Source organism: Arvicanthis niloticus, chromosome 25 (genome assembly GCF_011762505.2).
Source record: "Arvicanthis niloticus isolate mArvNil1 chromosome 25, mArvNil1.pat.X, whole genome shotgun sequence".
Taxonomy (NCBI): domain Eukaryota; kingdom Metazoa; phylum Chordata; class Mammalia; order Rodentia; family Muridae; genus Arvicanthis; species Arvicanthis niloticus.
The window spans coordinates 22,087,392-22,100,923 of NC_133433.1; the positions used below are offsets into that span (position 1 = coordinate 22,087,392).

General features: G+C 40.7%; 1 non-coding gene across 1 annotated transcript; it reads right to left on the minus strand.

Moving 5' to 3' along the window:
• Positions 1–2,365: 2,365 nt before the first annotated feature.
• LOC143438678 (U6 spliceosomal RNA) lies at positions 2,366–2,471 on the minus strand. Its single transcript, XR_013107382.1, has one exon. It is a non-coding gene; the product is annotated as a U6 spliceosomal RNA (small nuclear RNA).
• Between the last annotated feature and the right edge of the window lie 11,061 nt (positions 2,472–13,532).

Below are 13,532 nucleotides of genomic sequence, written 5' to 3' on the forward strand. Positions count from 1 at the left end.
ATACAAACGGCCAGCAAGTATGAGGGGAAAAAAACGATCTACGTGGCTAATCACCAGGGAAACGCAAAATTAAAATCACAATGAGCCATCAATTCACACCTACCAGAAAAACTGCTATTAAAAAATAATCACTATAAAGATGAGGCGCTGGGACTGTCACTCTGAAGCAGAGCGCTTGCCTAGCATGCATGAGATCCTGGGTTCAGTCTCCACTGTAAAACAAACAAAACTGTTGGTGAGGATAGGGGAGAGTGGGGCCATGTGGAAAGCAGTAGGGTGTTTCTCCAAAAGTAAAAATATACAATCCTTCCTCAGGCCTACATCTATAACTACCAAGTGATTCAGCAGCCCTGCCCCTGGATTATTCACAATAGCTGAGACATGAAACCAAACTGGGTTTCCATGTGCTGATGAAGAGACACAGACAGTGTGGTCTCACCAGACAATGGAATATCATCCAGCCTTTCAAACAGGAACCTGTCAGTTTTAACAACATAAGTAGGTAGAAGAGACAGCAAGCGAAGCAATCCAGGCAGTGAAAGGCAAACATCATGTGGTCACACTTGTATCCACTGTGTCTGAAAACTAACCAGGCTCAGATAAACAGAAAGAGACAGAGAGTAGGGAGACTGGAGAAATGTCAGCCTAAAGATATGAAAGTTACATCAGATACCAGAAAGAAACTGTCTGGTACAGGGACTGCAGCCACATCAGCACCGGCCTTGCAAGTTGTTTAAGCAGCAGATTTGAAAAGATCTCAATGACAAAAGGAGCTAATGGGTATATTGAGAACCCCAGGTTAGTCATTCCAGAGTGCATCTATAAAAACAAGACACCAGAGGCTATGAATACGCTACGATTTTGTTCATCGATGATAAGTTCAAAATTAAATATGAGAGTTTAAGTTATTAAAATGAGTACTAGACAGATTAAATAAAATAAATACATACAAAAAGCTCTTCAGGGCTTCTGAAACATACTTTTTTGGAAACTTAACATGGATGTCACTGACCTCCTGTCAGAGTGAGGGATTTAGCTTTTTATGCCCCTCCTGATAGGTAGTTCTCTGTTTTCTTTCCAAACAGGTGATCCCCCTTTATAATGAACACTCTTTTGCTCCTTCCCACTGCATTATCCAATGCTGGCCCACAACCTTTGCACTCTCAGAATCTCAGTTTTAGCGCTGAAATTCTGTGCTCTCAAAAGCCCTCTTCACCTAAGTGGCACCTAGATGCCTTTGAGCTAGGAAAGTGTAACTTTGGGTACCACTTACTGCAATCCAGAATGCTTCCACAGATCATCCCTCTAAATCTGACATCTGCCAAAAGCAAGCTTTGCCTTCTTTCACTGATTCTGTTCAGATATGATCAAAAGAGCAAAAAGGTAAACATAAGTGCAAATGGCACATTTATAAAAATGTAAATAATATTTTTCATAAGTCATAATTGGAAATTATTCTTGTTCCCTCAAGGTTTCATTTCTTAAATGGGATTGTTTAAACAGAAGAAAGTGAGTAAGGACCTTATCGTGAGGCAAGTGTCAGCAGGTTTCTCTGAAACTGAGACTGTGTGGTTTCAGTGTACAGGGTTTCAAAGGCTTTGGGGAAATGTGACTTTCCATTTTGCAGCTTGCCATAATCTGATCTTACACCTGTGAGTGAATCAGGACTGTATAGCTCCTTTCAGGATAAAGGACTAGCCTTTCTCCCCAAATCCTTGCAAGGCCAACTTATCCTATCCAAGATTTTGTTCTTCAGGAGAATCAACAGTGTGGCACTGCTCGTCGGACAGATTCTTGTTTCATGAGGCATGTGCCTTAAATCTTATAGATGGTAAGGACATGTTTACACAGTAAAGACACACAAACATCACTTGCCTGTTGATAAGTCCCTTTCTTGCACAGCGTTCCTCACAACTATCATCAGAAGCTATCACTGCTTAGGAACATCCCTTGAGAGGAAAATATGGAGCAGCCTTTGAGCAGCTCAGCTCAACACTGACGCTCAAGAAAGAAAGGCACATTAGTGGAACGTGGTAGGTGAACACCTGTGATTCTAAAACCCTGGATTTGGGTCCTCAGAAAGTAGTTCTTGTTCATTCTTTCTGCTCACTTTGGAAGGGAATTCTCACCCCTGCACCTGTGTCAAGTTTAACGCTATCATCTCTTAGCCACATGGATGCTGGTTTTTACTCAATACCAACCCAACTATTGCAAAGAAAAGCCACTTACCCCCTCCCATGCCCACTCTCTGATGTTATCATCTTTCTGCCCTATCCTCAATATTGAAGTGGAAATGGATGCTAGAGGATATCTATCACCATTGTCATAAGGAGAAATTAATTTTGATTTATTATTTATTTATATTTAAAATATGGAGTGTTTGCGGGATTTCATGCCATCCTTGTGTGAGGGTGATGCTGATCTTCCCGGTATTGTTTCAGTTTTAGTATAAGTGCTGCTGAAGATAGCACCTGACTTTGCTTTTATTTTAAGTCAGCAGGAAAAAGAAGAGGAAGAGGAGGAAGAAGAAGAAAAAGAAGAAGGAGGAGAAGAAGATGATGATGACTCTGGGATTAGTGTTCATTTTATGGTTCTTAAGACATCAAGAGGTATTCCGGGCCCCTTCGAATCCCCTTCGCCCGCAAAAGAGACACGAGAGGCAGTGTTCGGGTGGTTACTACAGCGAGGCTTTATTCTTGTATCAGCAGAAGCAGAAAGACACCAAGCCCGGGAAAGGCACTGCTATATGTACCCTAGAGTGGCGTGTTCACTTCTGATTGGCTGTTCACTCATTACCCCATATTACACCCCGGGATGGGCAGTGACTTTGGCTCGCTTTTGCCTTTTGCACCTGCACAGTTAGTTGTTTACTTGTGGGAGCACAGGATGCCCGCACCATCTCGTAATGGCGAATGTTGTCACACTCACCGCGGCTCCTAACAAAGAGGTTCAAACTCAGGTATGTGCAAAATTAAAGCATTTCTATGTGAAACATGCCATCCTGTTTTGAGGGCAAGTTTCATGTTGGAACACCTCATGTGAGTCAAAAGTTTGAAAATTTAATCATCCTCTTTTGCAAAAGACCAAGTCTCACTATGTTGTTCAAGCTAGTCTCTATCCCCTGGGTTCCAGCGACCACACTTGACCACACTTCCTCACCCTCTCTGATAGCCATATACATCACTGGACCTGGTGGTTTGTTTTAACTTTTTTCTAATCCAATGTCTGATTTTTAAACTAAAAAATGTATTCACTGTTCGAAAACACATTTTCTAACAGTACGTTTGAACAATAAACTGTGGGAAGAGTTTCTTTTCAAAGGTAACTTACTGTTCACTAATTGTCTCTCCTATCTTGAAAGACTCAATGAGTTTCAAAAATTAATTATATTGCTATGACCAACATCCGACTCTTTATTTCTGACACATATTAGTTTTACCTGAAGGAACATCTCTACTCCATTTGAACTCTCTGAAGCCAAAATGAACCTAGTGATTCTATTCACTACAGTTAAAGTTAGTGGCTGTCACCCTTGTATCTGTAACTAAAACTCAGACTTTGAAATTTTCATTTTCTTCTTGAAAGCCCGCATGAAATACGTGCCTTCAGAAATAGGGAAAGGTGACTTCGTGGGGATAATAAAGACTCGGTGGCTCTGCTAAGCTTCGTGATGGAACTGTAAAAGACTGAAGATTTATATAATCTGAAAAGAAGCCAGTGTATCCCACAGCATAATTAGAAGTAGTGGACATTGCCTTTTCTATACGCTACATTGAGCAATTCCTAGCCAGGAGGACACTCCATCACAGGAACAAATGGAAACTTGGAATTAACACAGTGTGTGAGGTGCCCGTGGGCTCAGTTGAAGCCCTAGTTCCTTTAAGTCTAACTAATTACTTTGTCCTATAATGTGGACAATGTCCAGCTAAGTGGCTCAGATCACTGGAGGCTGTACACAAAGTCTGGAATACATGATGGTTGTCAGAATGCATTTCCTCTTACTGTTCAAATGCTGCATTCTGCAGGGGGAGGACAAAGAACCCTAAGAATTTTTGTTTCTGGTTCAAATCTCATGATCTTATTCAATTCCTATAAAACTGGAAAGATGACTGACAGGAATTTAGAACAAGCCTTTGGAATAAAAACTGGCTCACCAAGGTCTTAAAATTCTGAAGAAAATCTCATTTTCCAATCTGAATCTATCCAGAGCATTAAAAGATAGCCAAGGAGTTTGCTTGACATGAATGTAAGATTACTGATGGGCCTGGTGAGTCATACTTATAATCACCAAACCTGGGAGACTGAGGCAGAAGTCTGTGGCCAGTTTCAGCTACATAGAGAGATCCTGTCTTGGAAAAGGACACAGAGAAAGAGACATACACAACAAGAGAAAGGATAAAAATGATCCTTTTAAAAAAACATTTCTTAGGATCTGGTAAATATAAACAGAGGACGATCACCATTAGTAATACCTATCAGGAGCGGCTAGCGAGATGGCTCCGTGGTTGAGTGGTTGCTCTTCTTCTAGAGAACTGGAATTCAGTTCTCAACTACTCTCATTAGGCAATTTGTAACCACCTCTTATTACAGCTCCAGGGAAATCTCTGGCTTCCTTGGGCGCGCGCACACACACACATACACACACATAAACACACACAAACACACATATACACATACACACACATACACACACAAACACACACACAAACACACACACATATACACACACATACACACATACACACACACTAAGTAAATGTAACTAATTTTTAGATGATATGCTTTAGATGAGACAATTTGGGAGGAGCAGACATTTTACAAAATAGATAAGTGAGAAAAACTAAAAGATCTTAAGTCTGTGCTTTTTGACATTAATTGTGGCTATGTGTGTGTACACTCGTGCGTTCAGTATGCAATGAAGAAATAAAATTCCAATGAAAAATTTGTCCAAGCTTCAGAGATCCAAGCCAGAGATGAGGTGAGACAGGAGCTGAACTCTGATAAACTGTCCCCCTTGCTGAACAAGGATCAAAAACCAGATCATAGTAAAGATGGGACCTGTAAATTTAAACCCTTGGATTGTCTGAGTGTCTTCCATTATCTTGTGTCAAATGTCATTCCTAAACCAAGACCTACAACTCTGCTTTGAAGGTGGAAAAAAAAATCTGAATTTTGTATCTTCATCCTAAAAAAGGAGCCCATCTTCTCCATTAACACACACTGGAGTTGCAGTGTCTGTGAACCAGAGATGAGCTTCCCCGGACTTATCTTTATTTCTCTGAGGAAAATATAAGATTCAGTCTGCTACCCAAGTCCCTGTAGGCATAGTGCATATTGGGGTACAGGCAGAGCAGGAGAATTTCAAACAGACCTCTTAGAGCAAACTGTGGCTTCCAGAACATGATTTTGATCAATAAACTCTTCTTTCATTTCCTCTTATTCCCGTAGCACCCACTTTCTGCCATGTGACAACGAGGTCTCAATAAAGATTAGGGAACCTGAGCTAATATTTAATCTGTGATAGAAGCCTGTGTACAAGCCATCTCTTCAGTGAGATGACTCTATATCCAGAATGATTGACTATACAAGGATGTCTAACCTCAACATAGGCTGGGGGAGGACAAAATAAAGTCAGGGTGCAGTTAGTGTCCCCTCACACTCTACTGCATTGGTCTCATCTGGTCTTTATAACTGTTTTCCACAAGTAGGACCGTGCATCGCTGAGCTCCTGCATTCTCAACTCAGGAAGGACTCAGGAAACACAGTGAATGATGGAGAAAATGACTCAGGTGAAGTAGACAGGAACAATCTTGTAGCGTGGTGTGTGTGTGTGTGTGTGTGTGTGTGTGTGTGTTAAACAATAACTAAAAGAACAAGAGACCATCAATTTGAGAGGGAGTGTGGTGTGGGATGGGGGATGGGGTGGGGATTGAGAAGAAGAGGAGGTAATGGTATAACTATACATTAGTTAAAAATGAAACAAACTATATAATAAAGAAGATGCAGATGTGGAAAATAAAAATGTTCTCCAGTCACCAAATGGTAACACCAAATGCCACCTTAGAATATCTTCAGATGTTTTTCTTTGTTCCGACAATGACTATAGCCATCTCCTTATGGTTTACATAAGCTACAGCAAGTATTGGTCAACAGGGACACACAAGCAACAAGGTAGGGCCAAGAGGGATTGTTACTGAGCAGAAAAACATAATAGCTTCTTCGGTTCTTACATATAGCTGACATTTGAAGTCACATGACTGAGGAAACCATTATGGGCTTTCCTGACCTCAGAACCCCTGATAAGTGGGTTACAGAGTAATTGCCTAAGTTTTCTTACAGAAACTTGAAGTCACTTTTGCTAAGAACAACTGACACTTTACCACAGCCCATAGATATACTAACAAAGGTGAAAGGCCAGCTTTCTTTTTCACATCTGCTTGACTTTTTTTTGCCTGAGCATGTAAGTCCGATACTCCTCTCTTCTACCTGCAGACAGGTTGATCATTTGAGAAATGTTTTCTCCAAAGTATAAGACAGAGTGAACTTGGCCTATTGACTTTTGAACCACATACACTTTTCTTTCAGTGAATGTGGGGTTGGGGACAGGGGTAGTATGTGCTCACTTGTGGCTATGCATGTAGAGACCAGAAGTGCCTTTCTTTACAACTTTGTACCTTAAGAAATACATTTCCTTATACTTCCTGTGCTTTCTCAGCAAGTCAAGCACCTAGATCAGCCTGAACCTAACCAGAAAGCCCAAACCAAACCATGAGGCCAGAACATTTATGAAAGATGAATACACCAGCATCAGAATATAACCCAGTTCCTGAGTTAAGTCACTGCTCGATGTTTTTGTTTGTTTGTTTGTTTGTTTTTGTTTTTGTTTTTGTTTTTTGTTTTTTGGAGGGATGGGGAGGGAGGGGAGATTCTGGCACAAGCCAGAATCATTTTGGGAAGAGAAAACTTCAGTTGAGAGAATGCCTCCATCAGATTGGTCTGTCAAAGCTGTGGGGCATTTTCTTGATTAACGATTGATGTGGAGTGTCCCTCCGAGTATGGGTAGTTCTATCCTTGAACAGGTAGTCCTGTGTTGTGTAAGAAAGCTACCTCCAGATTCCTGCCTTGAGTTCCTGCCCTGACTTCCCTCAATGGACTGTGACCTGGGATATCTAAGCCAAAGAAACCTGTTTTCTCCTCAAGTTGCATATGGTCATGGTGTTTATCACAGCAATAGAAACTTACTTATAGCCATCACCACCTCTTAGCCCATACACCTGGAGCTTAGAATGTTCAAGCAGCAGGAAAACATCTCTGGAAATGATGCCTATGACCAATGGACCAAGCCATAGTCACCTTAGGATAAAATCAATAAAAGCCTGTTGCTTCCTCTGTTGATATATGTAATCTGTTCACCTATGAGCAGTGCTAGCTACCTTTGGCTTGAGACAGCTAGCTCAGACTGAAATTGTATTAAAGGACATTTGCTTGTCTTGTTCACAAAGGGTGACTTGGTCTTCTTTCTATCCCATAAGACCCTGACAATAGGACTCTGAATTTCTACTCAAGGTCAGTTTCCTGGGGAGAAACAGCATTTGCATTCCTCTGCTTGTAGGCACCTCCAAGGGACTGAATTTTTTTCCAGGGCCACCGTTGCAAATGTGTGTGCAAGCATAAACAGCTGAAGGACAGACGAGGCCAATTTTCTAACAGCGCCTCCCTCCACAGAGCCAGGCAACTGTAAGATTTGGAATGTGTAAGACAGAAGGTATACCTGGTTTCAATCTCAGTGCCATAATGATGCATTCAGCACCATTGGAACGTAAGAGGGAACTATGCTGTTTCAAATCTTTCCCAGCCTGGAAGATCCTATTGATAGATAAATGAAAATTCAAGTATAAATGATTCTTACCATAGCCTTAATAGAAAAAACAAACCTAAAATGACAGCGACTAAGCCTCACCTTTGTTCACTGAAAAGCAAGCTTTGTCATGAGACCATCATAGTAAGAGATTTAACTGACAAGCCGTCAAGTTCAGATGCACAGCTTAACTCTTACACTTACCTATGTTTACTGTTTACACTTACTTATGTTTACTGTTAGCGGTCATGTCTACTGTTAGTTCCCAATGACTATATACCACAGGCTCCGGCCAAAGCAATTCGATGCTACTGATTTTATACTGTCAACTTGTAGTGATTGCTGAAATTTTAACCCAACTTTTAAAAGAGAAGTCTACTGAACTTAAGGTCTTTTTAATGATGTTCTTTGAATATGTAATACCCTCACCCTTCACCTTAACTTCTCCCTTCCCTCTATCCTGTCTTTGTCCACATAAGTTCAAGGGGCTGGAAACCGAATAGAACTACTGTTGTGTCTATTTCTTAGGAAGAAACACTTGTGAAAAAAACCTGAGCACTCGTGTCACACAATTAGAATAAGCGTAGAAATATGTCAAGTGAAAAAAAAAAATGCCCCTTTATGTCCAGAAACTCAATTTTAGCACCACCACAAGAAGAATTTAGAGGTGGCACCATCCTAAGTATACTAAAGACGGGTGCATTAACCAGAATTCCAGCTAACTAATAATTCACAACAGGTCAGACAAGTGTACCGAGGTTCTCAGGAAACCTTCCTTCCACATGATGACAGTGCTATGGGAAAGTCAAACTCCAATCAGAACGTTGCTCCTAGAGTTTGAAAGTCCATGTGAGAGGAATGGTGTGGGTTTTAATTTGCTAGAACTATTACTTACTTTTCTCATCAATGTGGCTAAATACTTGGCCAGAAGCTCCTGAGGAGAGAAGTTTCTTTTAGTTCACAGTTTGAGGATGCAGGCCTTCGTGGCAGGAGAAGGCAAAGTAGTGAAAAATGGCTGGTGGCTTTGTTGCAGATATACAAGGCTGCATGCTCACATCTTCAGGGAATCAGGAAGTATCCTACCTGATACACCCTACATCACCAAGGTAGATGCAGGCACTCCACTGTTGCCCTTTTTCATTCTGCTCAGGACCTCAGCCCCTGGGGTAGAGCTATCCGGGTTCCAGGCAGTGTTCCTTCCTGAGCTGAACCTCTCTGGAAAAGCTCTCACAAAGTCACCCAGAGGAGTGTCTCTTAGGCGGCTCTAAACCCAGTTAACTTGGCAGTGAACATTAACCATCACAGGCTGCCACGATAAAGAACTGTAGACTGGTAGGCTTAAACAAAAGAACTCATTTTCTCATGGTGATGAAGCTGAAAGTGTAGGCAGTTTGGTTTTCCTGAGTCTTCTCCTGACTTATGGCCAACTCTTCTGTGTGTTGACAAGGACAAGCATCATATCAGAGACCTAATGACTTGATTTTGTTTTTAAATATCCCTTTAAATCATTTTTCTACAATATAGCTATATTGTGAGATATTTGGGCTAGGACTTCAACACAGGGATTTTGGAGGGATACAAAATACCTTTGGGGAATGTTCCACCAAGTATAATATCTCCACATGAGACCACTGCACAAGTTGACTGGATTTGAAGTTCCCCAACTTCAGAAAAATAGTTCACTGTAGCAGCTCACAGAATTCAGCACTTTACTTATGGGTCTATTATGATAGTTACACACTCAGTAAGTCTTTAGATGTGCTTAGCATGGGAACTCCCCGTTAAGATATGAATGCTCTGATTCCATAGCTCAGGAATGCAGTCACACAATCTGGACGTAATTAATTGTATAACTGGCTTCTGGTTAATTCATCCTCCAGCCTTCATCCTTTCTCAGTATTGGAAAGGCCCAATTCTCTAATCATTCTTGGGTCCTTCTGGGACAAGACTCCATCCTGAAGCTATCTCTGGGCTCTTAGCCATTTGTAGCCTCATTAACATAAAAAACATTCATTCATCCCAAGGAACATGGAACTAGGACCAAATATAACAGAAGATGCCTCTGACATGCTTGTTACCCTGGAAATTACAGTAATTTCAAGAGATCTGTGCCACAAATCAAGAATTGAAGATCAATGGTGTATTTCTTATTGTGTCAAAATATTCAAAAAGATCATTAAATATTTTAATGATCAGAGAGAGAGAGAGAGAGCTTAAATAGTAGAGAGAGAAAGAGAGAGATTTAGTTTAAATAGCCTAGCTGCACTTAAAAAAACAAAAGAAATAATACGTAGGCCATAATGATCACATGACCACAGTCCTATATGAAAGTAAGTTATACAAAGTAAAGTAGAAAAGAATTACCACAGTGGTCCTCAGCCAGAGTGCTCACTGCTTCAGTGACTATATCTTCAGTCTCTCCAATTTGTCAAGGATGTAAAGCTACCAATGTAAGAGCAACTTCTAAATGGATGCATGGGAGACCAGGTGAAGATAACTGTAGGACCATCAGAATAGATGGAGAAAAACAAAGAGAGGGATTACTCTGAAAATAATATACTTAAATTCAGCTCCATACAGCCACGCAGAACTCAAGCAACTGAGACAGGGTGAAAATATGTTTAAGACCAGCCTGGGCTATGTACTGAGGCCTTGTCTCAAACAATAAATAAATAAAAATATAACTGTAGGCTATATTTCCAGATGACAATAAATAATGAGCACCGAGCAAGCCAGCTAACAAACTACAAACAGCATCACTCTCAGCTCAGGAGGCAACACGCAGAGCTGAGGCTCTGGACTGTCAGATGTTCATTCTGCACCTCACAGCTTCCCAGCTCTGCCCTAGCAGGTCCCAAACTGCCAGATCCAACGCAAAACAAAAAACAAACAAACAAAAAAAGTATCCCACATACATCTCAATATTCTGTACTTTATACTTAGAGTAAAATATTGGTTCATTGTCGATTTAAAAATGCAAATTTAACTGCTTAATCTTATTTTTGCTCCCTTTGTCTAACAAACTGTAGTATTTGAATGAGAATGCACCTCACTAGGCTTATTTGAATACTTAGTCTCCTTTGGTGGAATGGTTTGGGAAGGATTCGGAGATGTGGCCTTATTGGAAGAGGTCTGCCATTTCCACTGTGTTCCTCACATCTGCATCACATCTGCTTCCTACTTGCAGACTAAGATGTGAGCTCTTGGCTGTTGCTGCTTCCATGCCTTTGATCCACCATCATGGACTCTAACCCTCATAATCTAGATGCCCAATTAAATACATTCTTTTGTAAGTTGCCTTAGTAGTAGTACTTTATCACATCAGTGGAAAAGTAACTAAGTCATAAATCTACACACCAAAAACAATAAAATGATTAATGGCTTTATCCTAATATGTTTAAACACAAACAAGATTTAGGTAAAAGATAACATCAAGTTTACAAACCACAAAAGCAAGATATAAAATTGAACAGACTAGTCAACTACACTCTCCTGCCCAGAGTCATATGTCTGATATAGAGAGAGAGAAGAGAGGGAAAAAAAGGTATGGTTGCACACACCTCTAATCTTCTCACACACAAGCAGCTGAGGCAAGAAGTCTGCCATAAATTTGAGACCAGGGACCATATAGTGAGCTCTAGACCAGCCAGGGATACATAGGACAACTCTGTACTAAAAAGTATAGGTGTAAATTTAAGAAACATGTAGGAGAGAGGAAATCAAGACTGTGCTCTTGATTTGAAAACTAACCACCCTTTCTCTGGCCAGGCTAAACAAATGAGCCAAAGGAATCCATTGCTGGAGGGGCCCTTGACTGAAAACAGAGGACTCAGAAGGACACACCTACCCTAGTAAATAAGAGAAGCACACACTACCCACACACAGAAACCATCCAGTAACATACAGGATACCAAGAATAATACATCAATGAAGTCAAAATCAGATGGAGTCTTAGGATTTCTACTCCTGTGATGAAAGCACCATGGCCAAAAGCAACTTGGGGTTGAAAGGGTTTACTTATCATTACAAGTCTTCTATCACTGAAGGAAGTTAGGGGAGGAAAACAAGGCAGGAACTGACTACTAGCTTGTTCCCCATGGCTTGCTCAATCTATTTTCTTATAGCACCCAGTACCAGCCCAGAAGTAGTACTGTCCATAATGAGATAGGCTCTTCACATCAATCATTCATCAGGACAGTATCGCATAGAATTGCATACAAGCCAATCTTATAGAGACAACTTCTCAACTAACAAAAACCAACCAGCACAAGCTAAAAGACCACTGGTCAGAAGACATCTGACCTCAGCAAACAGCACTGGAAAACAGAAGAAAGATTTCCAAACAGGAGCATCTACCACTTGCAGGCCTGCTTTACCAAGTGTAAGACTTGCCTAGGAAGGTTCTAGAAAGCTATGGTCCAGGGTGTACCACTTCCCAGTAAAATTAGCATCAGGGTCTGTGTGACATTTAGATGGGTGTTGGAGTCACTTTTTTTTAACTCCAATATAATAAAACTAACATCACCAGCTACAAACACCGACTACAACATTCATGTAGATGAGTAGACACTAGAAGACCAAGGGTAATAAGACTTCATTCAGATGATAATGAAAAACTAGTATTAGAGCCTTAGGGATGGATCAAAGGCATAGCATGAAAAACCCTCAAGTCAATATGGAAGTATGCTCAGGAATGTTGTGGTGTCAGAGGGATTGTAGATGTACAGGGAAAGAGTGACTCTATACAGAATATCAAAAATGTTGACTTGCCACTCAGAGAGAACATATGAAGATAACACATCCTTACTGCATACCACACACAAAAGGTTTCTCACGTTGCATTTAAACCCCTAAGCAGCAAAGTAATTGCAAGTTCCCAAAAAGTGTATTAAGTTATTGAAAGATGCCTTTGTAACATTGGTGTAAGGGATTTCTCTTAATAATAAATGAATATGCATTTAAGTCTTAGAATATCATCCAGTATTAAAAATGAAGGCACTCCTAATATTTGTGACCATATAGGGCATTATGCAAAGTGTCATTGCCAGACAAACAAATACCAATATACAGCATGATCATAAAGGCACATGGCAGAAGACAAGGAGTGGGGAAACAGAGGGGAAGCTGGAAAAATCACTTAAAATTTGTCACTATGGTAGTGTGGTAGCACTCAGGGGCTGCAGCAGGAGGATGACCATTTCAAGGTCAGCCTGGAGCTTAAGAGGTAAAATTCAGCTCAGCTTGGCAATCCCTTTGAGGTGACTTTCTTTCAGCTGTCACAGCCTCCTAGCAAGAAAGGGTAAGAATCCTAACAGCATTTATTGCCTATTTTGTCAGAGCCATTTATTCAAAATTAATGGTCTAGATATCTTGTTTTCAAGTTGAAAAGATACTTGAAACCATATAATAGGAAGATAGAAGAGAAACAACCAAAAGATTGGGGTTGTAGAGAGCTGTGACATCACCAACGGTGTTCCAGAGTTGCTCAGACACTCACCTGTTCAAAGCAGTAGTTTCTAAGCTCCCCCCCCCCCCGACCACCACCACCAGCAGCATGGCACATGTGTTCTGATAGCACTTACAGCCAGTTAATGTTCATATTAAAACTCTACAAAATGTCCTAGTAACTAAGACAGAAAATACACTTCAGCTTGGCAATTCCCTTAAGCTGATA